General features: G+C 37.8%; 1 long non-coding RNA gene across 3 annotated transcripts in view; it reads left to right on the top strand.

Moving 5' to 3' along the window:
• LOC309844165 overlaps positions 1-25,469 on the top strand; it is a 129,341-nt gene extending 103,872 nt beyond the window's left edge. For 2 of the 3 annotated variants that reach the window (XR_014300526.1, XR_014300527.1), the window contains exons 3-6: positions 18,868-18,941; positions 20,016-20,275; positions 22,165-22,506; positions 25,088-25,469. This is a non-coding gene — a long non-coding RNA (uncharacterized lncRNA). The remainder of the gene's footprint in view (positions 1-18,867; positions 18,942-20,015; positions 20,276-22,164; positions 22,507-25,087) is intronic. The other variant, XR_014300525.1, reaches the window with a different exon arrangement.
• The last annotated feature ends 244 nt before the right edge of the window (positions 25,470-25,713 follow it).

The following is a 25,713-nucleotide window of genomic DNA, read 5'->3' as shown; positions in this document are numbered from 1 at the left end:
CCCAGGGGCAGCATAAAGCAAGACTGCTGAGTTCTTGCTAACAGGTAAAATATCCAGAATGTTGTACAGCGAGGATAGTGTCAAGACTGCAGTTTGGGGAGATAGTTAGGGCATGTGAAAAAGGGTTTAAATGACTATGGGGGCGCCTGGGTGGCTCATGGGTTAAAGCCTCTGCCTTCGGCTCAGGTCGTGATCCCAGGGTCCTGGGATCGAGCCCTGCATCAGGCTCTCTGCTCAGTGGGGAGCCTGCTTCCTCCTCTCTCTCCCCCTGCCTGCCTCTCTGCCTACTTGTGATCCCTGTCTGTCAAATAGACAGATAAAATCTTAAAAAAAAAAAAAAATGACTATGGTAAGGGGCTTGACTTTATCTTTTAAGCCCTGGCAGAAAAAATGAAAAATTTAAAGCAGGCGTGCATGGGAACTGTGACACTGGGAAAGACACAGAAAGTTATCAATTATATTGGCAAATAATTACTGTGGGGGCTGCACAGTACACCGACGGAGATGGGAAGACCACAGACAGACAGGTCTGCTGGTTCAGACAGACAGACAGGTCGGCTGGTTGATCCCAGTAGCGAGCTGAGGTGTTGATGCAATACTAGAAGGAGTTTACTGGAGACACAGAGGCTGGTGGTCAAAAAGTAACTCACGGAATTAAGATTTTGGGAGCAGAGCATTTATTGTCAATAATAGAGCACAGCGGATCGCCATAAGGGTAAGTGGGGGAGACAGTCTGAAGGGCATGAGAAGTTGAGAGAAAGAAGTCAAGGAGCTGAGAGGTCAGTGTGCTGAAGAGCCTCCTTACAGATGTTTAAAAATTTAAAGTCTAAAGAGTAGTAATCTAGAGGAATGGTTTGGACGGTGTGTGCCGGAACGTCGTTCAAAGCTCTGAAGAACAAAGCCTGGGTGTGAGGGTAGGTGTAGGTGGGAAGAGGAACGTGGGGGAGAGTCCTGAAGCCGCGTGGGGTCTGCAGCCGCTTCGTCTACGCGGAGCCTGAAAGAACGTGTCCAGCGTACGGTTCTGAGATGTTGGTCCACTTGCTGGCCTGTGAGCTTGTCACCATTTCATGCGTGCTGACGGACACCTGACCCCTAGGTCAGAGGCCACCGTTCACTATGCCCGGCCCCGCAGTCGCCAGCGTCTCAGCAACTGGAGGCCTGTTCCCCCATCCACGGCTCCCTCCAGGTCACCCTGAGAGGGAGACAGCCGCACTTGTGCGGGTCTGCGTGACAAGGGTGATCTGTGGCCTTGCGAGCCCGAATCTTTCCCAAGGGGCAGTAAACACGCCTACCCCTGGCTCCCGACGAAGTGCTGTCTCTGCCTTCCACGGCAGCTGACCGACCATACACACGTCTTGGAGCAGAGAGTCCGGGACAAAGCTACAAGGAGCCTCACACACAGGATTTGGAGACATGTGAGAGACGCACAAGAAATTGTTTTGCAACCCCAACAGCTAGACCAGATAATAAATTTAACTGTTTTAATCACCATGGCTTATTGATATTTTTATGGGCGAACAGATGCACTGATTTTAAATAGGATATATTTATTAATACAAGATGAGCTGCTTAGCCATTTAAAAGAACCAAACACTAGCTGAAGTTTTTACAATTTTAAAAATAATTTTCGTAATCCTAGAATGTTGTAGAACTGAACTTAAATTATCTGTAATTAATATTTTCATGTTCCGACTGCTGTCCCTTTTCATTTATTAACGTTTTACTGTTTTTAACAACAGACAACACAGCAGTGAACTCAGGCTTTCCACATTTTTTTCCCTCAGTTAAAAAAGAAAAAACAAAACATTTAACTTCATTATTTTCTCTTAAATTGGTCATCAAATTTGACACCTCATCTGGCTTTGCAGATGTTACATATTCACTATAGATCTGAGAATTTTAATAGCAGTTATTACTGTATTTCCACAACAAGAACTAGACAATTAAAAACATCATCCACGGAATGAAACAAAAGAAACTTAGAAGCAAATCCTTATGCACATGTGAAAAAGTGACAGAGTTTTAATTAGGCATACACATTGTAGCTCAGGGAATCCTGGCACTTCATCCAACACTACTGAAAAGACAAAGCGCCTCATTGTATGACCTGATGTCTTCATAGCTGGGAAGCAACAGTAGAAAGAATCTTACATTTTACACTGAATGGGACTGGTGTTCTTGCCTTGGCATCTGATTTCTTTCTCTGAACAGCGGATCAATAGCTCCAATCAAGTACAACATATCCTGCTGCTGATGGCGACTCCCGAAATATCTTATTATAATAATGCTGTGTTTGGAAATCACCTTGCAAACAGAAGGGTCTCAAGGCATCTTGAAACACTTTGACAACTGATTTACAATATACATATTATAGCAATGCCATTGCTTTCTTCTGGGATGCGGACCTCTCTTGGGTGAAAGTGATGCACAGAGTACAGGAGCGCTGTGCAACTGCTCAAGAATTCGCACTTAGTGGGAGCTGGCGAGAGAATCTTAAGACCCACAGAATGCATATTAATAATTAGTGGTTGGCCAGGGTGCCAGAGTTAACAGTGTTACTTTTGAAAAGGTCTATGATCTTAATAAGTATGCAAAGAAGTGAGCTCTGGAAAAGAGAGAATTTGTAGAACGTTATTTCAAATAAATGAAAAATCCCACTTCATTGATCCACTAGAATATGGAGGCACATGTTTAAATGTGAATGTCAGGACGCCTGGGTGGCTCAGTGGGTTAAGCAGCTGCCTTCGGCTCGGGTCATGATCCCAGCGTCCTGGGATCTAGCCCCACATCGGGCTCCTTGCTCGGCGGGGAGCCTGCTTCTCCCTCTGCCTCTGCCTGCCACTCTGTCTGCCTGTGCTCGTTCTTTCCCCTCTCTCTCTCTGATGGATGAATAAAATCTTTAAAAAAAATAAATAAATAAATGTGAATGTCTCCTCTAGTTGTCAACCGCTTAAATGACTCCTTTTGTTCCTGTGAATTTCTAAGTGCTCTTTCTTGTAAACAATAAAGCTGAATTCAGTGACTATTTTGGGGCATTTACAAAGTGACAGATATTCCAGAAGATATGAAGAATATAAGTAAGAATAAAGCATGAACTCGGAGCTTGAGGAATTCATCTCACCTGTACATTTTACAGGAGGTTTTTAGTATCAGGATTTTCCAGGTGAGATGTTAGAAGGATCTGAGTGAAACTTGCATTTAAAAAAATTATTCAATCATGGGACGTTAGGATGAATATTTAAAAAATAACAGTTAATTAGCTTCACTTTTAAAAATATAACCATTAATAGTGATAATTACAATGCACATTTTTATTGTAGTTTTTTAAAAAATAAAAATATTAACAGTAACCTATTTTTACTCACTAGTTAGTAGTTTAGTACTATAGTAAAAAAAAATTCAGGATTTAAAACAAAATTAGAAGCTCCTTGTTAATCTACTATTATAGGTGACATGAATCCCGGGTCTGCTTAAAGATAAAAAATAGATATACTGAAGTGACATAAGTTACTTTTTAGTGCATGAAAATGTCAGATAGGAATGTATCTTGCTATGGCCCCACACTCTAAGGGGGTAATTCAGACTCAGTTTGCCTGCTTTGCACACTCAGCATGCAGTGGTAATTATATGTTGGACCTATTTGACTACATAAGGGAATCTCTTGCTTAAGATTCTGTAAACACACACACACACACACACACTTAAATAGCTTTCTGGGCATGACTGAACCTACATTTGAACTGAAATGAAAGTTTTAAAAAGTCTGTTGATGTGCTGAGCACATTCCCACCTCACTGGAGAATGGGTAAAGACTCGAACCACATCTAAGTGTTCTCTGCTCAAGGCTTTTGTTTTGTTTTGTTTTATTTTTGTTCCTGTGTTTCTGGACCAATTGATAATCCTCTTCTGTGCTGTAATGATGCGGTTGTTACTATTGATGAGAATAATTTGTTTTAACGTTTTTCTATTAATTATAAAGATGTATTATCATGTGCAAGAAATTACTCTGAAAAGGAAACCTTTGAGCCTGGAGGACGAAGGACCAACCTTCTGAAATGCATCTTTCTGCCTCTTTCTGCTACCCTCAGACTAACTGGTCCACCATGTAAATAGAGGCTTTTACATCTTTACATTACCTGCTTTGTTTGAGATATTTGAGAGGAGAGACCAAAAGTGAATAGAATGTTAATGTTTGTGTGGTTGCAAGTCTACAGACCATAAGGTCCCTTAATTCCCAGAAACTATTAATATGTTACCTTTTATGTGGCAAAAGGAATTTTGCAAATGTGATCAAATCGATGGGGACCTAGAGATGGCAAGATTGTCTTGGATTACCTGATAGTAACTGTAATCACAGTGGTCCTTATAAAGGGAGGTATGAGAAGCAGATTCAGAGAAGGTGCTGTGACACGTGACAAAGGATGCAGAGGGTCAAGAGCAGACACAAACCAAAACATGCTGGTAGCCCACAGAAACTGAACAATGCAAAAGAGCACCCGAAGGTTATGTAGCTTAGTCAACATCTTGATTCTCGGACCTCTGATCTGCAGCACTATAAGATAGTACATCCATGTTGTTTTTAACCACTAAGTTTTGGGCAATTTATAACAGCAATGATTGGAAACTAATAAAGCAATAAAATAAAGAATGTTCTGATTAAATCTTTACTCTTTATCCTGGAAATTTATTTAATATGATAATCAGTCACCTTTATTAAAAAAAAATAAAACAAAATGGGAGTTGTAGCTGCTATCCAGAAAAGTATTAAGTTTTACAAGATCAGTTACTAAAGGAAATTGTTTTTAGATGAACAGAAGACTAGCTCTATGTTGCATGTAGGCCTGTGATTGCTACTTTCTGTACACCTCTTCCATGCCTGGCGTTTGGTCTCATGGAAAGATATTCATTCATCCAAAGCCATCGTGCACTCTCTGTGGAAACTGTCCTGATAGTTTAGGACCTAAACAATTTTCAAGATTTTCTCTTGCTCGCATCTTCTTGAAAAACTCAGGTCGTATAAAATAAGTAGCGCCGCACTTGCTAGAATCGCAAGCTCGACGTCATAGTCGATTCAACTATGATTCAAATAAGAATTATCACAGAGCTGGGTCACACAAGGAACTTTAAAGGCAATAACTTCACTTTTTTTTTAACTTAGCCATATTAATATTCTAGAGTCGGACATTAACATGCCAAAATGATCTAAAAGATTAAGGAGCAACTTCAAAGAACCAGTAGTGACAAAATGAAACCTCTCATTATGCTTCCTTTCTTTCCTTCTTCTGTTTTTCAATATCACACCTGCGAGATGCTCGGATGAGAATGGGGATACATTTGGCCAGATGTTTTCAGTGGTGGGTCCTTTGTTTTTGAAAACACCAGACAGAGGTGAAATGAAGTAGTGAAGTGTGACACCTGCAACAGGTCCTCCACTAATTGTCTTTCTTCATTCCCTTTCCCCTTGAATAATAAAAAGCATGAAGAAATTAGATCATTTTTATTCTCCCGAAAATTCAGTGAATGGCTTTCCAAATTACCGGATGTTTCTATAACGAATCTGAAATGCTGAAGGCTAAGCTCACCAAAACTTTTAGAGGGCTTATTACGAAGGTTGGAAGTCATCTTCACCCCGTGCCCTGTGAGAGGTCAAATCTGCAGGTGAGATTCGCATCAGTGTATTGTCGCTTACTCGCTGAGTGTCGCTCAATGTGCTAGAGATGGCAAACGGAGCTGAGCAGCATCACAGAAATCCCCAGGCCCCAATGAAAACCTGCGAAGACAGTGGTGACATTCAGACAGGAGGAGTGATCTTTGATGAATAATATCATTATTACACGGCCCGGATGAATTAGGAATGTTATGGGAAGGGGCAGAGAGACCAATACAATCAAACTCCTTTTGTTCTTACTTTTCATAAATCCTGTTTCCATAATTAGTGAAAGAATTGGTATTAACATTTTCAATCATGCATTGTCTTCCAAAATTCCTTACATAGGCTGTTTGTTAAAGGACAGTATTTTCCCTTGTATAATTCACGTCTCCCGGTGCCTTAAATTTTTCGGTTTAGAAGCCCTGGTAGGTAGCTAAAGGCAGTCCTCTATTCTGAGTGAAGGCAAATGATTAAGTTAAAGGAGTTGCTAGATTTTTCTCACAAGCTAGTGTGTAAGGAGCGTATTACGACTCCTCTCTCATCTGTCTGTCTGTTGCTGGCTGCCATTCCTGGTTTCTCTCTCCATGGTCTCTGTCTTCTTCTTCTCTTAGGCTAGGGGTAAAAGTTGAAAAGTTTATCACCCTTCTAAGTGCTATTGGAGGCATGAACAATGAGCTGGGCTGATAATAGATGTTTAATCCGCCATCTCATGAGAAAAAGTGGGGAGAAAACTGGAACGGCAAAAGAAAATTCTAGATGAAAATCCTAATTTGTAATCATTTTATGTTTCTTGTCAGTTTTCTTTCTGCCCTTCAATTCTCACAAAGCTATCCCTCACGTAAGACTGCATTTTGTTCTAAGACATTCTTCAAGAACTAAAAAAACAAAACAAAACAAAAACAAAAAACAAAAACAAACAAACAAAAAGAACTACTCAGGTAAGGGACAGCTAGTAGGAGATTTGATTTCTACTTAGATTTGATATTATTTGGTGTGTAATTATGGGGAAACCACTGTTTCTCGTAAACGGTCGTGAAAAATTCTGAGATTAGTAGTAGTAATCAAGTGTTTACCAGGACCTAGTTGAATATTACCCAAATCTGAGACCCAGGTGTTTGAGTAATTCACCCATCCCTTTTCCTAAAGCCATTCTAGTATGACTTAAAAGTTACTCAAGGTATGTGGGGACATGGGATGAGATTGAATATGCCAAGGTATGATACACTTATGTATTACATACAATACCCTTGAAGAACATCTGGAAGAAAATCTCATAGAAATAGTCTTAAAACATACACAAAAAAGTATTTTGAAAACACAGGAAAAAAAGTATATTTTCCTGAGAAATATATCCAAATTTCTTTAAATTATTTTTTATTCCTCTTTCTCTTAATACTTTAATAGAGATCCAACTATCTCAAAGACTGTCCTCTGCCCTTTCAAACTGTCCAAACTACCTCTCCAAAGAGCTCACTTTTTCTCTCTCTAATATCTCCCTCCCTTCTTTTCTTGAATATTTATTCCTGTCTCCAGCAAGTAATCTGCTTTCAAATATAAATCTCTCCAGCTTTCCCACCAACTTTATATCTCCATCTGCTGCGTAATAAAACACAAGACCTAGCAGGTTAGCACCATATCTTAAAAGGTACTAGAACTGAAGAGAAAGCCAAGAAGATAAGAATTATCCTTAGTGCAGGGGAAGGAGTTGCCATAATTGCACGCTCTGATTTCTTTCCTTCCTTTCTTTCTTCACCTGTGCATTGCCTTCTCACCTTTTTAACTGTTCTTTTTTTTTTTTCTTTTTGGCATTATAGTACTTACTATTTTTAAGTTTAAAGGCCAATTATGCCTCATTTGATAAATGGATTAAACCAATCACAAATCTTTGTATCTATCATCTGCTTACCTGCCTACTTGGTAAAGTAATCTTAATTTTTCATTATGTAGTGTTCTTTCCCCACTAATTGTTCACTATGACCCTTTATGTCCTTGCTCCTTACCTGGAATATGAATTATTTGAGAATGGGGCTATGCCTTGTATTTTTATGCCCTATAGTGTCTAATGCAGGCTAAGGCGTGACGCAGTGGTTAACATAGATTTACCCCGTTGTGAAGACTTGTGTAGGGTGTTTGCCAAGGGACTGGAGATTTGCAACTTTGCCTAGTCCAGGATAATTATGTCCTCATAAATACCAGCCTTAAACTACAGCTCTCTGTTGACTAATTTAAAAGAAACTGCTGCTTGCTCTGTTCTCTAATGAGCTTAATTTACAGATGTATGTCCTAAACTGGTGAACTGGATGAGTTTATAATTAGAACTTAAAGTAGTGAGATATTGGTGATGACAAAAACTGTGCTTAATATTGGTGTTGAAAAAAGATGAAGAAAAGATGGTGGACAGAGAGGGGCGTACAGACAGGAAGTAACTTCCCGGAAGGCTGTCGCTCTGTGCATAGGCAGCTTTGGAATGGCTTCTGTTCTCTCTGCCTTTCCATATTTTCAAAGACAACTAACTGGTTCACAATGAGGAAGTGTGTTGGGATAAATCCTTTTGGGGGAAACAAAGAAACTTACTTGCACAACTGACAGCCCTATCCAATGTGTTCCTACTTTATACTCAACTGCAACTCCGAGTGAGGGACAGAGGACATTTCTCAGTGATTTCTAGGCAACAAACATGGATCTCTGTGTTTTAAAACATCTTGAAAAAAATAAAACATTTGAGTCATGGAAGAAAATACAGTATCTGTGAGACCCAATGTAGACCTCAATTAGATAGTTGCTTTGCAACTCTGGAAGCCCATGAGTTATTAACCCTTTTCCTTTGTTAAGTATATCACATCTGCACTTTGCCTTTAGTAGAATTGTTTATCTCATATTTTCATTGTTGCTTATTGAATCATAGTACAAGCACAGTTCTTACCCAGTTGAAAATATGAATATCAGTTTTCACATAAATGTTATAGTTGATAATGACTTTAGTTACCCACAATTGTGTCCTTGACACCAATACAACTGAATGACATGGCCAAATAGGGTGTCTCTAATTTTAGCTAATCAGTCTGATGAATACCTATGCTTTTTAGAGAACTTTTATGTAATATAGCATGAATTTCATAGAAATAAAGTACTTTTGTAAAGAAGTTGCTATATCGTTTTCTTAATTTCACTCTTTAAAGCTAATGATTTCATTTAAAGCATTTTTGAATATGTAACTTTTATGCACAGTATGAATACACTAATCACACAGATAATTTCTGCAACAAGATTTCTCTTTTATGCAATCTTGGATTAAAGTTTGGAAAATCCTTTTGTCAGCCCAGTTATAATAGATAAAAATAGGATATCAATAGGTACAAAAGCAAATGCAGCATATATAAAGATCAGCTAAAACTAGACCTCGAAAAGCCAGAGCGACTTCAATATCAGTTATCTGATAGAGATGCATAATACCAGAGGGAGGAAAAGTCACAGGTGTACAATCAAGCTGTCACACAGCAGCAGAGCCTGTTCTAAATCTGAGCAGTAATAGTTGCCATTTCCTATTTAGAAAAATGCCTTCTCTCATCCTTTATATTCCCGAAGTGCATATCTCCTGCAATCTTCTGTAGAACCACTGGACTCTCTGCTTGGTTTTGATTTTGAATTTTTTTTAAAACTACCACTGTCATCTAGAATTGATTATAATCTGTCCTTTTCATCTTGCATACTTCTAAACTTCTAAACTACTATTACAATGATTTGATATCTGTAGATCAAGCTTCTAAAGAGAAGACAATAGGAAGGAAGTTTCTGGATGAAATGGCCAGAGTCAGAAACTATGGGATTATTGATATACTTTGTGAAATGACTTTGATACAGAAATTAATTAATATAAAATTATATGACTTTAACATAATAAAACACTTTGTTGCATTTACAGCAACTGTTGGATTTTAGTTTTAAAACCCAATCTGTGGTACTAATTAGAATATAGCTTTATAGCATATATGTGTTGTATAGTAAACAATTCTCAGGGATAAAATAAAAGCAAATGGTATAAATTTTGCTTTGCTATTATGTGTCCACTTGGTATGTGCTTAACACACATAGTGTCATTTGATCTTCACAGTGAAACAAGTATTTAAAATTAAATACATTTCACAAAATAAACACATAAAATACATTTAAATAAAATTTTGAAAAATTAAATTTATTTAAAATCTGTCCTAACATAAATAAACACATGGAAAGGGGTTAAAAGTTTGTCCCTAGTGTAGATATGTTCTATATAAATTAAAAAAGGGAAAAAATGTAATGTTTAGTGAAAAAAAATATGAATAAACTTTGGGAGATGGGAATTAATAATAGTGAGTGACTATAGAAAGAATGGCTGTGTAAAGCATGCATTCTCAATGAGGAAACTCATTGTCATCCTCAAAATGACAGTTTGTTTAGGTAGGAGGTGGGAAAAAATAGGCCAAAATCTTAACTATTTCAATGGTTTGAGTAAAATCAATGTTTTGAGTTCATCTATATTTAGCAAGATTTTCTTTGTTGATTATTTCTTTATTAGGTAGAAATTAAATTTAATTTAAATTAATTAAATTAAAATGGATTTTTCTCCATAGGGGCATGATAATGAGACATAGGTTGAAAAGCAATGATTTTTTTAAAAAGTATAAAAAGTTGAAAAAATTTTCATGGTGGTATTTATTCCACTTGCTATAAATTCAATAACAAAGAACTTAAGGAAATACATCTATTTAGATTTTCTTGGTTACACAAATACAGATATGAATATATCTAATGAACATTATTATTATATATCATGCCACTGTCATTTATGTGTCTATGACTAGAAAAGACCCAGTACATTGGTTTTTTATAGTCTTATAAGATAGTCCAGCTTAGGTCATCAGTGAACTCTTGAGTGAAATAACAGTACCACCAAATGTTATCTTGTCCGTACTTCATCCTAACATCTCTGATAAATCTACATATCCCTTCCCAATGTTCACCATTGTGGTTACATTTTTATTTGTTAAGGGCTCTCTCGAAAGGGGCTGAACACTGAACTGAAAACAGAATCCCCCCACGTAGTCTAGCAAACAAAAAATAAAAAGAGATTATATCTTTTTCATTTTTAACTTTCCATGTTGACAGCAGCCTAAGGAGAATTTGGATATATTAGCTGTGACATTCACTATTAATTCAAATCCAGCTTAATCTCAACACTTAAATCTTCTTATATGTGCCATTAAGCTATATATTCCAACCCCCAAGATAGAATAGTTGGTTAATAAACCAAAGGAAGATACTTTAAAAACAATAACAAAATTTCCTCTTCTTGAATTCAGTTTAACATTACAGTCTGTTTCTGAATTTTTTTTTAATGTAAAACTCCCATCTACTTCCCTTCTTTAAAGCATCATGCCCTTTGATAATTTGATATGATTTCCACTCACACGGGCATTAGGATGAGATATCAAAATGATGTAAAAAACCAACCATTGCATATCTTACTCTAGGTTTGTATCCCTTCATTAGTCATCAATCTTGGATAGAACCATTTAATAAATTAGAAATGCACTGAATCATACTTTCATTTAGTTCACTTTTAACCACCTAACTTTCAATATAAAAGGATATTTTAAAAAATACATTCAAATTGCTAAATCCAGACATCATGTTTACAGCAGTCTGTTGGTACAGTAAACCCTCCACCAACCCATCATCTTGAGCTCTTAAATATAACGAGTATTTTCTCTCCCTAAATGCTTACAATCATTACATTACATTCTTTCCCCTAAATGCTTACAAATCATTACAAAAATTATTTGATAATGATTTATGCTAAAGTCATGATCCTTTGTTCACACTAGGACCAAGGTGTGGGGGTGGGAAGAGAGAGGGAAGAAGAAGCAGGAGACAGAGACAACAGCAGTGTGAGTACAGAGAAAAAGGAAAAAAAAAGAAGTTGGCCAGAATAAAAAGTAAGAATTACCAGGTATTATTTATTATTATTTTAGTGGACAAATGTATAAATACTACTATCAAAATGTGAGTACTATCAAGTTTACTTTCACCATTTTCCAAAAATATGAAGTAACTGGCTACATTGCTTTTACAAAAAGTATTCTTATAATGGCTTATCACACAAAGATGAAAGTAAAGGAATAAAAAAAAATCACAGCAAAAAGGAAAAGAAAAAAAGTGTTACAAAATGAATGAGTATCAATAGTAACATAAAATTTAAAAATAGTTCAAAGGCAGCGGACTTGTTTAAGAACAAAAAGTTTATTTAACTGATACATGTTAGAGTATTTTACTTCAAGAAGAAAATTGACCGGTAAAGAATCTTTGTAGTCAGTAACAATGGCAAAATACACAAAACAAGTCTATCTCTGTGTCACTGATCAAATGTTTTTAAACACAGGTTTTCTTTAACTGCCTCCAATGTTAATTTAATTAGGCTAATCTGCACGACTCCCAGTCCCATTCATCTGTTTTACTGGGCTGGTACCCAGTGTACTCTGGGCCCTACTGAGAGGACAACCCCCTCCACCCCCATATGTTTTTGATCTGATAGAACTCTTCTCAAACTATGATTTTATGTAGGCTCTGCTATGTGATTCCCTTTCTCTGTTGCTAGTCTAGAATTCTGTATATATGGGGACTGCAATGTCCAGAATATAGACATTTGTTTCTCTTTTGGTTATTTCTGTTCAAATCTTATCTCTACAATACAGTGGTAATAGGATGCCACATGAAGGATCACATCTCACAGAGGAATAGACCACAGTGGACTATTATCCTGTAGGTCTGGGTCCCATCCTCCTGAGTCTTTGACTTCTGAAATAATTTGGGAAATGGTGTGAAGCTGATGCTTCTTATTCTGATTCTGGTTAGATCCACCTGTCCAGTTCAAATGATCAATGTTCTCCAGAATTTACTTCTTACTTACTAAGTCACGTTAGACATTAATCTCCTAAAGACTCTGAAGTTTTCTAACATAACATAAACAACAAATAAACAAAAATAAAACGTCTTTAACTTTGTTTAACCAAGAATCTCTCAGCAGTATTTGTTAAAGTACCCTTTAATTAATAACATGTATTAAGGTCCTAATTTTAGAATTTATGGAGCTAAATTTGGGCAATTCTGATTTAGAACATCGTCTTTATTAAAAGTAGTTTGGGCTGTTTAACACTTCCTTCTTTTTACTTGACCCATAGTTTTATTATTGGAAATGTCAATATGTAGGCCATTAAGAGCTCATTTCATAATTTTTCCCCACACATAAGAATTTTTAAACAATATCTGACAGATGGCTGTGTATCTAGTTAGGAATGTTTTCCTGAGAAGCTATTCCATAATCTTCTGCAACCACCTGTTCAAATATCCAGCTGTCCCTCCTAATCATAAAGTATTTATTCAGATTTAACCAAAGAAGAAAATTAAATGTTTAAAAGTTAAAAAAAAAAATCACAATGATTCCTTGACATGTCTGTCTTAGCAACTGATCCAAGGAAAATGAGGAAGACATAGTTATTTTCAAGGAGATTTAGAATCTCTAACTCCATTTTGAAAGTTCAGTTTCTGATTCTAGCAGCATTAATAGTGACATAAAAAGTGATGTTCACTTATGCCTAATATTGAGCCTATCCAAAAATCTATAGTCCTCAATGTGTAGAGAAAAGTTTTGACATAATTCACAGTGGTGGCTGAATTAAAGGTCCACTGAGAACTGTTGGATACACTTCATTGAATCCTAAGATACTACTTGTTTTGTCAAAACAGTCAGTGGAATGTCATCATAGTAAATGCTCTCAAAACACTTTCTGGAATAAGAGAAACTCAGACCAATGAGCAGGAAGTCTGAGTGGTGGGAACCAAAGCTCAGCATTAAACGGGGTGGGAAGAAATGCCACAACACTCGGGGGGTTCTCAGAACTGTCTTTATTCTTGCTAATGACATCAGTGTTTCATGGGTTTTTGAAAAATTTGATTTATCACTCCTCAGAGTATAGATGTGGTGCTATAAAGTCGGACTTTTCTTCCTCAGTTGAAACCATCAATCAGAAACTGTTTTCAGATAAATGCTTTTCTTGTGTTGCTTAGACATTTATCCATTCTCATTCAAAAATACATTTCTTAGGGGGCAGGTATCTCCTTCTGAATGTTGGATTTTAGATCTCTCTTTAGTACCTTAGAAAGCGTTACATATGTTCATGGATTTAACATCTACCATTTTAATTATTTTGATTCTAGATTTATCTTAGTTATTTTAAACTGTTTATTCTGGAGGCTCTAGAAGACAGAGAAGATTAAGGCTGCTCTTCAACAAACCTTTGTATAGGCTTAATATAAGCTCCTTGTATTTTAACCTTTATTTTTCTCCCAACAAGAACTGAACATGTTCTTTTTTTTCAGAACTTTTCTTTTAATCAGAATGTCTAGCCCATTCCTCCAGCAGCTACGTCTGCTCTCTCTTCTACAATGCCTGGGCCAAACTTGTTTCTGACAAGATTTTTTTCAGATTAATTTTACCAATTCCAATCATCTAATGTTATCTCCCTTTGGCACCTATACAAGGCCACTCTGCATTTATTATTTTTCTTTATACACGTAATTTACCTAATTATAACTATCTTAGGAAGCAGAGAACTGGCAGTGTCTCAGTGTGCTGTATTAGTGTTTTGATAAAATGTCTCATGTCTATACGTGTAACCAACAAGCACTAAGCTTACAACTCCTTGAGGGTATCTTGGCATTTCTTGCTTTATAATCTCTTTGTTTAATGATTAGAGGGAGGACTGATCCCAAAGTGGGAGAAAAAATGAACTCTGAGAGGCACCTCCTCCCCATATACTATTTTTCATGGAAGAGGATACATTCTCAACTGAAAATCAATGTCCTACAATTCAGGAGTTTACAAAAATTCATTGAGAATTCTCATAAGTTTCCAGAATTTGGCCTCCTGCGTCCCTAGCTCCTTTTCCATCTCTTTTAATCAAAGAAGGAAAATAGACAATTTATATTACCAAGAGTTTCGACGTTTAAAGGAAATCTAATTAATAACCTTCCACATTCTGAATCAAATGATAAATTAAGAATCTAGGAGGAAATTTAGTGTTATTTTCCCCTCTGGATTAGAGACCACATTTGGGCCCAAGAACTAAATAGCCCACTTGTTACTTATTCAGCTGAACTGATTTTATTCACCTAATTGTAGGAGAAGCAGCTGGAGACCTGCAGGGGTACAGCAGTGCTGGCGGGAGGGAGCAGGAGGCGCGCTGAGGGAAAAGCACCAGCTAAACCCCACAGTGCCCCTCCCATCCCCAGCCCTGTACAGGGGATGTGTGACCCTCCTCAGGCACTCTTGGCTGCCCTAGAACAAAGGAAGGGAAAAACAAATGGTTGACAGATAGAGATAACATTCATGGAGGACAGGAGTCTCCAACAGTTTGTAACTGTCTTAATAAATTACAAGAGAAAAGCAATCTCCGGAAACCTGTAGACTCAATTTCCTGGAGCCCTAACATCACCTTCACCTCCATAGCATAAAAGATCTTATATAATCAGTCATTCCTCACAACCCCAGGGCAGCCTGGGGTTTGCCCATGGGTCCTGTGCCCGTGCTTTAATAAAACCACTTTTTTGCACCAAAGATGTCTCAAGAATTCTTTCTTAGCCATTAGCTCTGAACCCCACTACTTCAAACCACATCATTTTGGTGATGTTACATGAGGCTTTGAGTCTTTTCATCTGGACGCTGAGCCTTGTGCAAACTTGACGAGTACTTCCTCTCCTCTCTCTTTACTTTCACTTCAGGGGCTTTCCACGGAGTCTAGTCTTCCTGGAACACTTTCAAGTCCATTGCTCACGCTATGGTCATCTAGCCTGTGGCTACTCTGTAGGGAGGAGAAAGCCTGTCTTTTGGCTGGAAGTGGTAATAAGGCCCAGAAACTTGATGCCCTCTCTTTACTCTTGTTCTTATACAAAGTTGTCTGTCTTGGGCACGGGACAGCCACCTACGTCACCAGGAAGGCTGCCAGACTTAAGAGTCCTGTGTGAGGTTTCCTTATCGGTCTAATGTTATCCCCTCCACATCTCTGGTCCAGCCACTTATGGCCATGAGACCTCTACTTGGAACCTGCCCACACCAGTACCTGACTGAATTAAAACCCAACTGGGAACTGTTTCCTAGAGAAGTTGGCTATAAAAGACTACACATGTTGGAATGTCACTTAGGCCATGATGCCTTTCTATCTTTACTGTCAATGTTCTGTTTTCTGTGAATGTCCTCTACCAACGACTTAAGGTACAAAACTGAGTCATTTCTTCTTGTCAATCTTTTCTAGGGTTGGGGCACCAGGGTGGCTCCTTTGGTTAAGTATCTGCTTTCAGCTCCGGTCATGATCCTGGGAGCCTAGAATCAAGCCTCACTTCGGGCTCCCTCTCCCCTTGTTCCTCCCCCTGCTCATGCTCTCTTTCTCGCTCTCTGTCACATAAATAAATAAAATATTTTAAAAAAGCAAAACAAAATGTTTCTAGTGTTTTTCATGGGTTAAAAATGGTGGGTTCTTCAAGGCAACATCAATAAAGCTTCACCTCCATGGCATGGTTTTGAAGGCAGGGTATCTAGGTCCTTGCCGAGAATGTAATAGGGAAGTTGGGGGGATAAGTGGAGGGATGCTAGCATCCCTCCTCCAGGGCCTTTAATGGCAGGGTGGTGATCATAGTGATTTTGTCCAGTGATGCCTTGTGTTGCTTTCACACCAGGAACCTCTGATATATCCTGCACATGGGATGCCATCTGGGAGTCAGTGGGGCGGGGGGAGGGCTTCCTTGGTGATGGACCTTCTCTCCTCTTCGGTTGCCAGGACTGTCCCTTGGAATTCCTTTTAACCCACTGGAAACAATTCAGATTGCAAAATTTAAGAAATGACTGATCTCCTGTAATACTGCATGGCTTCAGTAGGATCTATCAGTTAGAGCTCCTCTGCAAGAAGCAGGGCAAATGCTTGGTGGTACCCCAGGTCCAGGCCTTCGTGGATCTAAATCAGGACCCTAACCTAAAGGCCTAGAATGCGTCTGGCCACCAACCAGGTTAGTAAATTTCCTCCTGACATATTGGATGATAATTATCTAAACGGATCTCCTCCTGATAGAACCCAAGTTGGTGGAAAAAACACAGACCCTCCCTAATGCAGGGGACACATTCTCTCTCACTGTTCCACCTAAAAAAACAGGTTGCTTTAGCTGGGCTCATTCATTACCTTGGTTAACATGTATGATAATTGGAAATAACTGTCTCTGGTTAGTCTACCTCAGGATGGGGACTTTAAACTCTTCGTTTCAGGGAGGTTCTCTGTCTTCTCCTGACTGACATAAGCTGCCTAATTTCACTTGGTGGAAAACAAACAAACAAACCTGCGTCTGCTTACCTGTCCAAGCTGACAGCCTCCAAGACTGGGAGACTCCTTTCCCTGCCTTGTGGACTTTTATCCACCTCCAGCCTTCCAGGTGATACCTCACCTCTTCTGCCTTCCCCTCCCTGTCCTTCTGTGTCTGCATCACCTTGAGTGCAACCTGCATAATTGGTTCCTAAACCATCCATTGTGCCTCTGGCAGCATTGGCTCTGGAGTGTAGAGTATCTCCTTAGACTTAATACCTCCCACTTTGAATTTCCCCCACCAGTGCCCCAGGTTAAAATTGACAATGGGGAACAAACTGATTGACTTTTACATGGACCCTGGTGGAACATAATTCAGTGTTTAAACTAATTGAAACTTTTTATTCTATCTAGCTATACTGAAGGTTAAATACACTCATGATCTCTTGCAATTTGTCAGCAAAAAGATGACTTGAACTAATGGTTAATTTTGTCTGTCTGAAAGTTTTCATGGGTAATTAATTGTTAAGATAGTCCTTGGTAATCTCAAACTTTAAAGTTTTGCTTGGATGATAAATTGGGATTGAATTCATTGGATGTCTAGGTCTTTCCAAATAGAATGGAGTGCTAATGCATTGATTACTGAGCATAGGTTTGTGTTTTTGGCTTCTTAATGCAGAGAAACTAAGAATATTTCAGTTTGTTGGTAAACAAGCTTTGTGCTTAATTGATTCATAAATTTGCCATCAAAAGAATTCTGGTGTGACAGTTCACAATTGGTTACTACTTAGTTTCCACTGGAGACTAAGGTTTCTCAGAGCGCACACTTCTGCTGAATGTCATTAAGACAGATGGAAGTAATGGAGGAGACTCTGTATATAGAAGAGCAGGAGATATGTAAAAAAGCTACAAGGAATGGAGACACATTTTGGTTGAAGGAAAAGGAGAGTAATTTTGTCCTAAAGAGAGACTGGGTGTTTGGAGAGCAATGGCGTGGGACAGAATCTGAATGCAAAAGAAAGCTGTAGACCCTTTGTGGGGAAACCTTTGGAAAGGAAATTTATATGCCATCGGATGGACTAACGTTGAAATGAATGGATTTCAAAAGTACACTGGTTTTGAAGATTGAAATTCTGGTCTTCTCTCTGTTTCCTGCCCGCCCCCCACCGAAAAAACTTTTCTGAAAGTGTTGGTCAGCTCTTGTTAAGAAAACATAAAGTTATTTTCTCTTTAATTTGTCTGCCCAGTAAGAACAGTTTCTATGTTTTGTCTTTACCAGGTTTTTGATTACTTAGTCAAAACTTCTCAATATTACAGAGGCTAAGTTTTGCTAGCTATTATATACCCCTACATATTTGCCTTTGAAATCTCTTACTGTCACCTTGGCTAAATAAATAATTAAGTTTTAAGTTTTATTATGATCTGTAATCCTGTTTAGGCATGGGCTTTAAAAAATTCCTAAGGTTTTTTAGCAAACTTTCTCAAGATTTAAATTGTAAATGAAGTCTTTTTAGCCAACTAGATTTATTTAGTATAATAAGTTACTTGGAAAGTACTTTCAAACAAATAATGAAAAGTCTTAGGTTATATTTGGGTAAATGCTACAACTGTTCTAAAGATACATGAAATTCCTGAAAATCTAATCTATTTTGGTATAAGGTCATCACTTGAAACTCTAGTTATCCATGTTATGTGTCACAGAACTAGCTAGATTTCCTCATCAAGCTACATTATAATGAGCCCTCATCAGCTCTTTAACCATGTCCACTTTTGAGTCTGTTGTTTTTTGTAGTTTTGTTGTTGTTCACTTGTGAAACGTGTTTCATCTTGTTGCAGGGTTCTTATGTCCTGGAGTCCAAGAATGAATCTCACTGACACAGAAGGGTGAAGTGATCGTTTATTAAGTGAAGGTGAGAAGTGAAAGGAAGATCTCTGGAGTCAGAGGGGTTCCATCATAGTCGCCAAATGAGGTAGTTTGGGGATGTTGGTGAGGGCTGTAGCTGACAGCAAAGAAAGAATTCCTGGGATATCTTCAGTGCAAATAGGTGATTTTATTAAAGCATAGGGACAGGAGCCATGGGCAGAAAGATCTGCAGTAGGGTTGGGAGGAGGGGCCCATTATATACTTTCACAGAGGGCGGGGGTTAAGGGATAGCATAAGTCTCTAAGGAATTTTGGAAACAAGATTTCCAGGACCTTAAGGGGCTAGCTCTTGCTAGGAAAAGGTCATTTATTACTGTTTAATAAAACTTTACTCAATGAGAGCCTTCAGATGTATGTTGATGGGTCATACACTTGGGGAATGATTGTCAACATGTGTCTTGGGGGGTAGAGATAAAGGAAGTTTCCAAAGGAGTTTTTATATGTTAAAGTAGACTTTGGGGCTCCTGGGGGTGGGGCTAAGATTGCCTTTGCCCTTGGCAAAGTATCCACAGCAAGGCAGCTGAGTCCCTAGAGGAATGCCCCTCTGCCTGTTGCAAGGACTTGTCAATGGGCTGTGTGTAGTGAGGGAATTTAATTTTTTTTCTCCTGCCTTTGTTTCCCACATCAATCATCAGGATGATTAAGAAAAATGACTTTATTTACAATAAAAAAAAAAAGCTTTTTAGTATCTTTAAAATCATAAAACTAAAATGGGTAAGAATTTCCAGAACTAATTAAAAGGTGGCATTCATCCAACTGAATAAAAATTAGTGACTTGTGACTAAATAAATTAAGGAAGATGATTATAATTTCTGTGATCGTTCTTTGAAAATTGCTGATTCTCTAATGTTTGCTCTTCCAGATTAAGGAAACTGTCTCTTAAGAGAACCATGATCTATAGAAATAATGGTGAAATATTCCTTTGTGAAGAAATTGAAACATTTAACTTTTCTCTCACCTGAACCCCCTGAAATTCAGAAACTGTCACTGAATATTCTTTCTTTCTTGGCAATCATAATTACTTGCATAAGTTCAATAAAAATCTGTTCTTCTTATAACAGGACACCCTTGGAAGCATTTGTTGTTCTACCAAGGCTTTGACTGGATATTATATTTGAGAGACATGCACAGACTCATTGATGACCATACTGGCCTTATGTCACATGGAGCCAATAAAGTCCCTTGGAACTGTTGGCCTGATCCTTGCTTACGGAGGTCCTACCAGCTTTACCTAGCCAGTAAAATATGTCACTTCCTGGTAGGTGCAGGAACTTCAGGAGTTTTTGGGACCTTGAGAAAAGGAATTTGCCCAAACCTACAGGTATGCAGAATGTCTGATGGCAAGTATTTGGCTAGCCTTCTGGCCTAGAAAGGCTACTAAAAGTTCAATCTAGAGATTCCTTATAAAAAGTTCCAATTCTGGCAAAGCAAATTTTAAAAGATCTGTATGGCCAATCGCTATTTTTGCTGAATTTATGTAAATAATTATACTGAATTTGTTAAAATTTGACTTGTTTTACAAATGCATTAGTATTGATTTTTCTATCTCAGGCAAAGAGAGTAATTATAGAGAGAAATTATGTTTCAATAACACATCTTTGAAAATGCATTAAATTTTAATACTGCTTATTGTAAAGTAGAGTAGATCCTAAATTCTTCTGGTTTCCTCACATATTTGTCTATGGCTCTCCAAGTATGGTTTCCAGTCTTCTTCCATTCTCTTAACTTAAGGTCATTAAAAACTAAAACTGCATTTTTTTCTAAAAGTCCTGACACTAGACAACTCAAGGCAAACTTCAGAAAAGTAGCTCATGTACAGACAGTTTTCTTGCTTATTATTCTATAGGGATAATAACCAGACCCCATATGCACATCATTATTGGTACAATAATTGTTGGAAAATGGGATTGATTACCCCAATATGTATATGAAAAGCTGTGGACCTTCCAATACAGAGGACATATATTACTTTATTAAATTATTCACTTGAGGCTGGGTTATTTCATAAGTCTCTAAAATAATACAAAAAACCATACCCTTCCTAAACCTATCTGACAGTTATAAGCAGCTCACCCCATATAAACATGGGAGATATGGTTTATTTAAAAGATTGGAAATAAAATACAGCATGAGGCTTAAACCCAAAATGGAAAGGTCCATATAGCTTCATATTATGTACTCCCACAGCATGAAACTAGGACATTCCTCATCGACTCCTAATTCTTAATCAAGAATTAAACCTGTACCTTCCTCTTAGGAATCCAGTGTGCCAGATAACATGACTTTTTATTCCTATGAACTTGTGAAAGAACTCAAACTTCTTTTAAAATAAAAAGGATGGTTGTACCTTTTTTTCTCTTTCCCCAATTTAAACCGACAATTCCTTCTTTCAATGGGCCACTCAAAAGGATCGCTAGAGACCCTTGAATTACAAACCAGAAAAACCATCTAATTCCCACTGCTGTTCCCACTCCATCTGAGGGTTCTTCAAGCCTGACACTAAAAATCTTCTCACCGCCAGCACTCAAGACTCAGATGCTGGGTTTATCATTCGCTGTAAGCATTAACCTATATTTTCCTTTTGTTTCTATAAAAGTTACTCTTCTTAAATACCTAATCACTTATGAAACAAAAGAGAATCTATATGATGGCTAACACCACCTGCTACACAATTAAGGCCTTAAATGACTCTCAAAATAACATTATATTATTAAACACTAAAATAACTTAAATGTATAAAACAGTTCTATGAAACTGAATAGCATTAGATATTTTAACAGCAGCATAGCTTGGAACTTGTATATACATTCCCGATTACCCCAAAAAGGTTTCTGGGTTTCTAACTGACATGAATACTCAAATTGGTATTTTATTTTATTTTTTTTAAAGATTTTATTTATTTATTTGACAGAGAGAAATCACAAGTAGATGGAGAGGTAGGCAGAGAGAGAGAGGGAAGCAGGCTCCCTGCCGAGCAGAGAGCCCGATGCGGGACTCGATCCCAGGACCCTGAGATCATGACCTGAGCCGAAGGCAGCGGCTTAACCCACTGAGCCACCCAGGTGCCCCTCAAATTGGTATTTTAAATGATCCTTTAGTGATTGGTTAAAACTCTAGACTGGAGGAAAATTATGGTCAACTATCAAAGGTCTTTTACTCAGGCTTCTCTTTCTCATAATAATATTAACATTATTTCATTATCATTTTCAGTGTTTCCCTGCCTGATGCCAAGACTCCTTCTCTGCTGACAGATTGAATCCCGCTCGCAGATGATCCTTTCTACTCCAGGAGGTTCATAGATATGCTGTCCATGTTGTATTCAGCTGCAGATCTGATGATGCTCTGCCTTTCATAACCCCCTTATACGTTCCCCGACTGACCAATGATGACCCACAAGCCCCCTGCTCTGCAGGAAGAAGCTACAGAAGATGAGAGCTTCCACCTTCAACAATCTTTAAGATTTAAGGGTCAAATTGTTCAGGGGAAATGATGAAGGAGCCTAAGGCAAGCAGACAGCAAAGCAGGAGCTGACACCACCCTTCTCCCCATCAGGTGGGATAAATGTGACATTCCTCTGGGCACTCCTGGGTGCCCTAGAACAAAGGAAAGGGAAAACAAATGGTTAACAGATAGAGGTAACAGTCTTGGAGGACAGGAGTCTCCATCAGTTTGTAATGTCTTAATAAATTACAAGGAAAAAAAAAAGCAATATCCAAAAACCCGTAAACTCAATTTCCTAGAGCCCTAACATCACACTCCCCTCCATACAAAATCTTATATAATCAGTCACTCCCCACTACCCCAGTGCAGCTCTTTATGCCCATGGGTCCTGTACCCATGCTTTAATAAAATCACCTTTTTTTTTTTTTGCACCAAAGACATCTTAAGAATTCTTTCTTAGGCATCAGGCTCTGAACCCCATTATTTCAAGCCACATCACTGGTAAGCATACGTTATAGAGGGGACTTGCCATTAACAGTGGATTAGTTCACAGAGGTGGCACCACACAAACAGTAACTTCTAACAGATTAATCTCACTGAATGTGGGGACCAGAACTGTCAGTGTCCCTAGTGTTACTAAGGCTGGGTTGACTGAAGTAGGTGGAGAGAGAGCCCAGGAGCTCCCTTTTTGCATTACCTCTGTTGAAAAGTCTGCTCATGAGAAAAAATGAGGCAGCAAGAATAGTGTTTCCTCTAACAAAGTGTTATGGGAAGATCCAGAGGTTAGTCAAGAATATTCTACTCTCACTGTTTTTGGAGGAATGGTCCACGTGGGAAAGAGATTTCCATGTAAAAAGATAAACAAGAAAAAAAAGATAAACAAGGATGGGGAAAAACTCACATGGCACCAGTACAAAACTTAGGGCAAAATATAAGAAATAGAACAATTCACACAAAAGACAGAGCATTCACTGATTCTAGAAAGCAGTTGAAAATACTGTTCTTCAATAAATTGTACTTGCCAGGAAATTAAAGAAAACTTATGCTAAATGAGATAGGAATTGATAAAGCAACAGAAAAAGGAAAAACTGATATCAGAGCATAATGCTACTTTTTTATATTTAAAAATATTTATGTGAAGACATGAATATATATAAAGATGAAAATGAACAGAGAACCAAGAACAGACATATAGGTAGTAAAGGGAAGATAACGACACCTGTAGGTTTATGAAAGAAATCCAAATAAATGAAATGGTCATAAGTTCAAAAAAATGATAAAATCACATTTTTAGGTAATGAAAGAAATGTTAGTAAAAATGAAATCATTCTCTATATCCGAAAGACTGATTCTAAGGCATTTCCTGTTGAAATTATTGAACGCGAAGAGACAAATCCCAATTTCTGTAAACATTCATGCCACAGCAGCAGATATAGTTTGAAAAAAACCCCAAATGCAGGTGTAATGCAGCTGGAAAGAAGTTCACAATATAGACACTTTTAAAGGGAAGAGGGTGTTCTGAGAATTGTGTAAATGGCCAATTTACATTATAAAACCTATAGCAGGATATCCTCACATAATGCAAGAGCTGGGGATTTTTACTGAGCGTTCCAGAAGGTCACTCACATTGTTGTGTATATGCATGGTATTTGTGAAGCTGTGCCTTCAGCCTGTGAGCCTGTCTGTGCTTCAAGACAAAACCAAATAAAATCAGTGGGATACTGTCCAGTTAATGAAAGGCAAATCGAATACAGTAACCACAAATGAAAAAGTCGAAGATTTCATACTGAATCTAGAAAATAAATGCAATGAGGACATTACATATAATCATACTAAAAAAAATTTACTTCAGTGCTTACAAAAAGGTAAAATCATTATAATAAAATCACAAATTTGGAAAAAAACTGTTATTCAGGATAGAGAAGAAAGATTAATACAACATTAGAAACGAAAATACAAAAAAACAAAAAACAAAAAAAACAAACCTCAAAACCCCACAAAACAACCCACATCAATTCAAAAACGAATTCTTTAAAAACATGAAAAGAGAGGACTCCTGGCATGAATCAAGAAGAGAAAATACATATATTTGTAATTAGGAATAAAAAAGTCCACAATTACAGAGAGGAACAATAAAAACAATTATTTAAATAATGTTTACAACAGTATCTAACAGAAATGAAAGGCTGAATAAATCAAACCATTTTCCAGAAAAATATGGATTTCTAAAAATGAATAACAAAACCCCGAGACATTCAGTAGAACTATGTCTATTTTAACCCTCCCTTATGCATGTGTTGGGTCAATGTTGGGTCCCTCAATAATGGGCCCATGGTCAGAGGAGTGAGACTGATACAAGTAAGTTCCCCAGGGGTAGGGGGCAGGGTCAGTTTAAGGTTTACTGCATAAACAATAAAACGGCAGTTCAACCAAGGAGGGTCCGCTCTGGCTGAATAGGCCCTTACACATAAGCTCCTAAGCAAGTGAAACAAATTAAATTTTCTAGATTCAGATAGTTTTAAATATTTAAACAAATAAATTTGCTGCTGTTTAAATAATTTTGGAGCATAGAAAATAAAAGAAAGCATTCCATTTGTTTTTTAATGGTTACGCAACTTTGATATCCACACAGGGTAAAGGATCGCATAAAATATATTTGATTATAAACAAAATATTAAATAATATATTCCAGCAGTACTTCAAGATCAACCTGACTCGGTCCGGTGGATGAGGAAACAGAAGGCTGCCTGAAGACAAAGCAGAAGTTGATACTTTAACCACCGGTCCCCACTACACACACTCCAGGGTGGGCCCTGGGTAACTTTCTTCCCTGAATCTCCAACTCTGCTAATGTTAATGCCTTGCTAGAGGGAAAAACACAACCTTAACTTGATAATGGCAAGACCTCTGGTATCTTGTAGGTCTTCCTTAGCATATGAAAGTTCTTTTGAAACTTCCCTTTTCTTTACCTCCTCCGACCCCATAGTATAGGATCAGTCACCCCTCACAACCCCAGGGCAGCAGCTCTTCCTGCCCAGGGATCCTGTCCCAGAGCTTTAATAAACCACCATTTTGCACCAAAGGTGTCTCAAGAATCCTTTCTTGGTCATCAGCTCCGGACCTCACCCCACGAACCTCACTTATGTTCTAACACTTCATCGCCATCCCTATCCTGATATCTCTGAGGTCATATGGTGTCGTAAATTAGTGAATAAATAAATTCGTATGCACATATTAAATGGTTAAACTGCATGATCAAATTTTTATGCCAAAGACATTTGGTAATTTTTTAAAAGACTTTATTTATTTATTTGCTGG

This window comes from Mustela nivalis (assembly GCF_964662115.1).
Source record: "Mustela nivalis genome assembly, chromosome: 11".
NCBI lineage: Eukaryota > Metazoa > Chordata > Mammalia > Carnivora > Mustelidae > Mustela > Mustela nivalis.
Note: the sequence above shows the minus strand (reverse complement) of the source record. Positions and strands in the feature narration are given on the sequence as shown.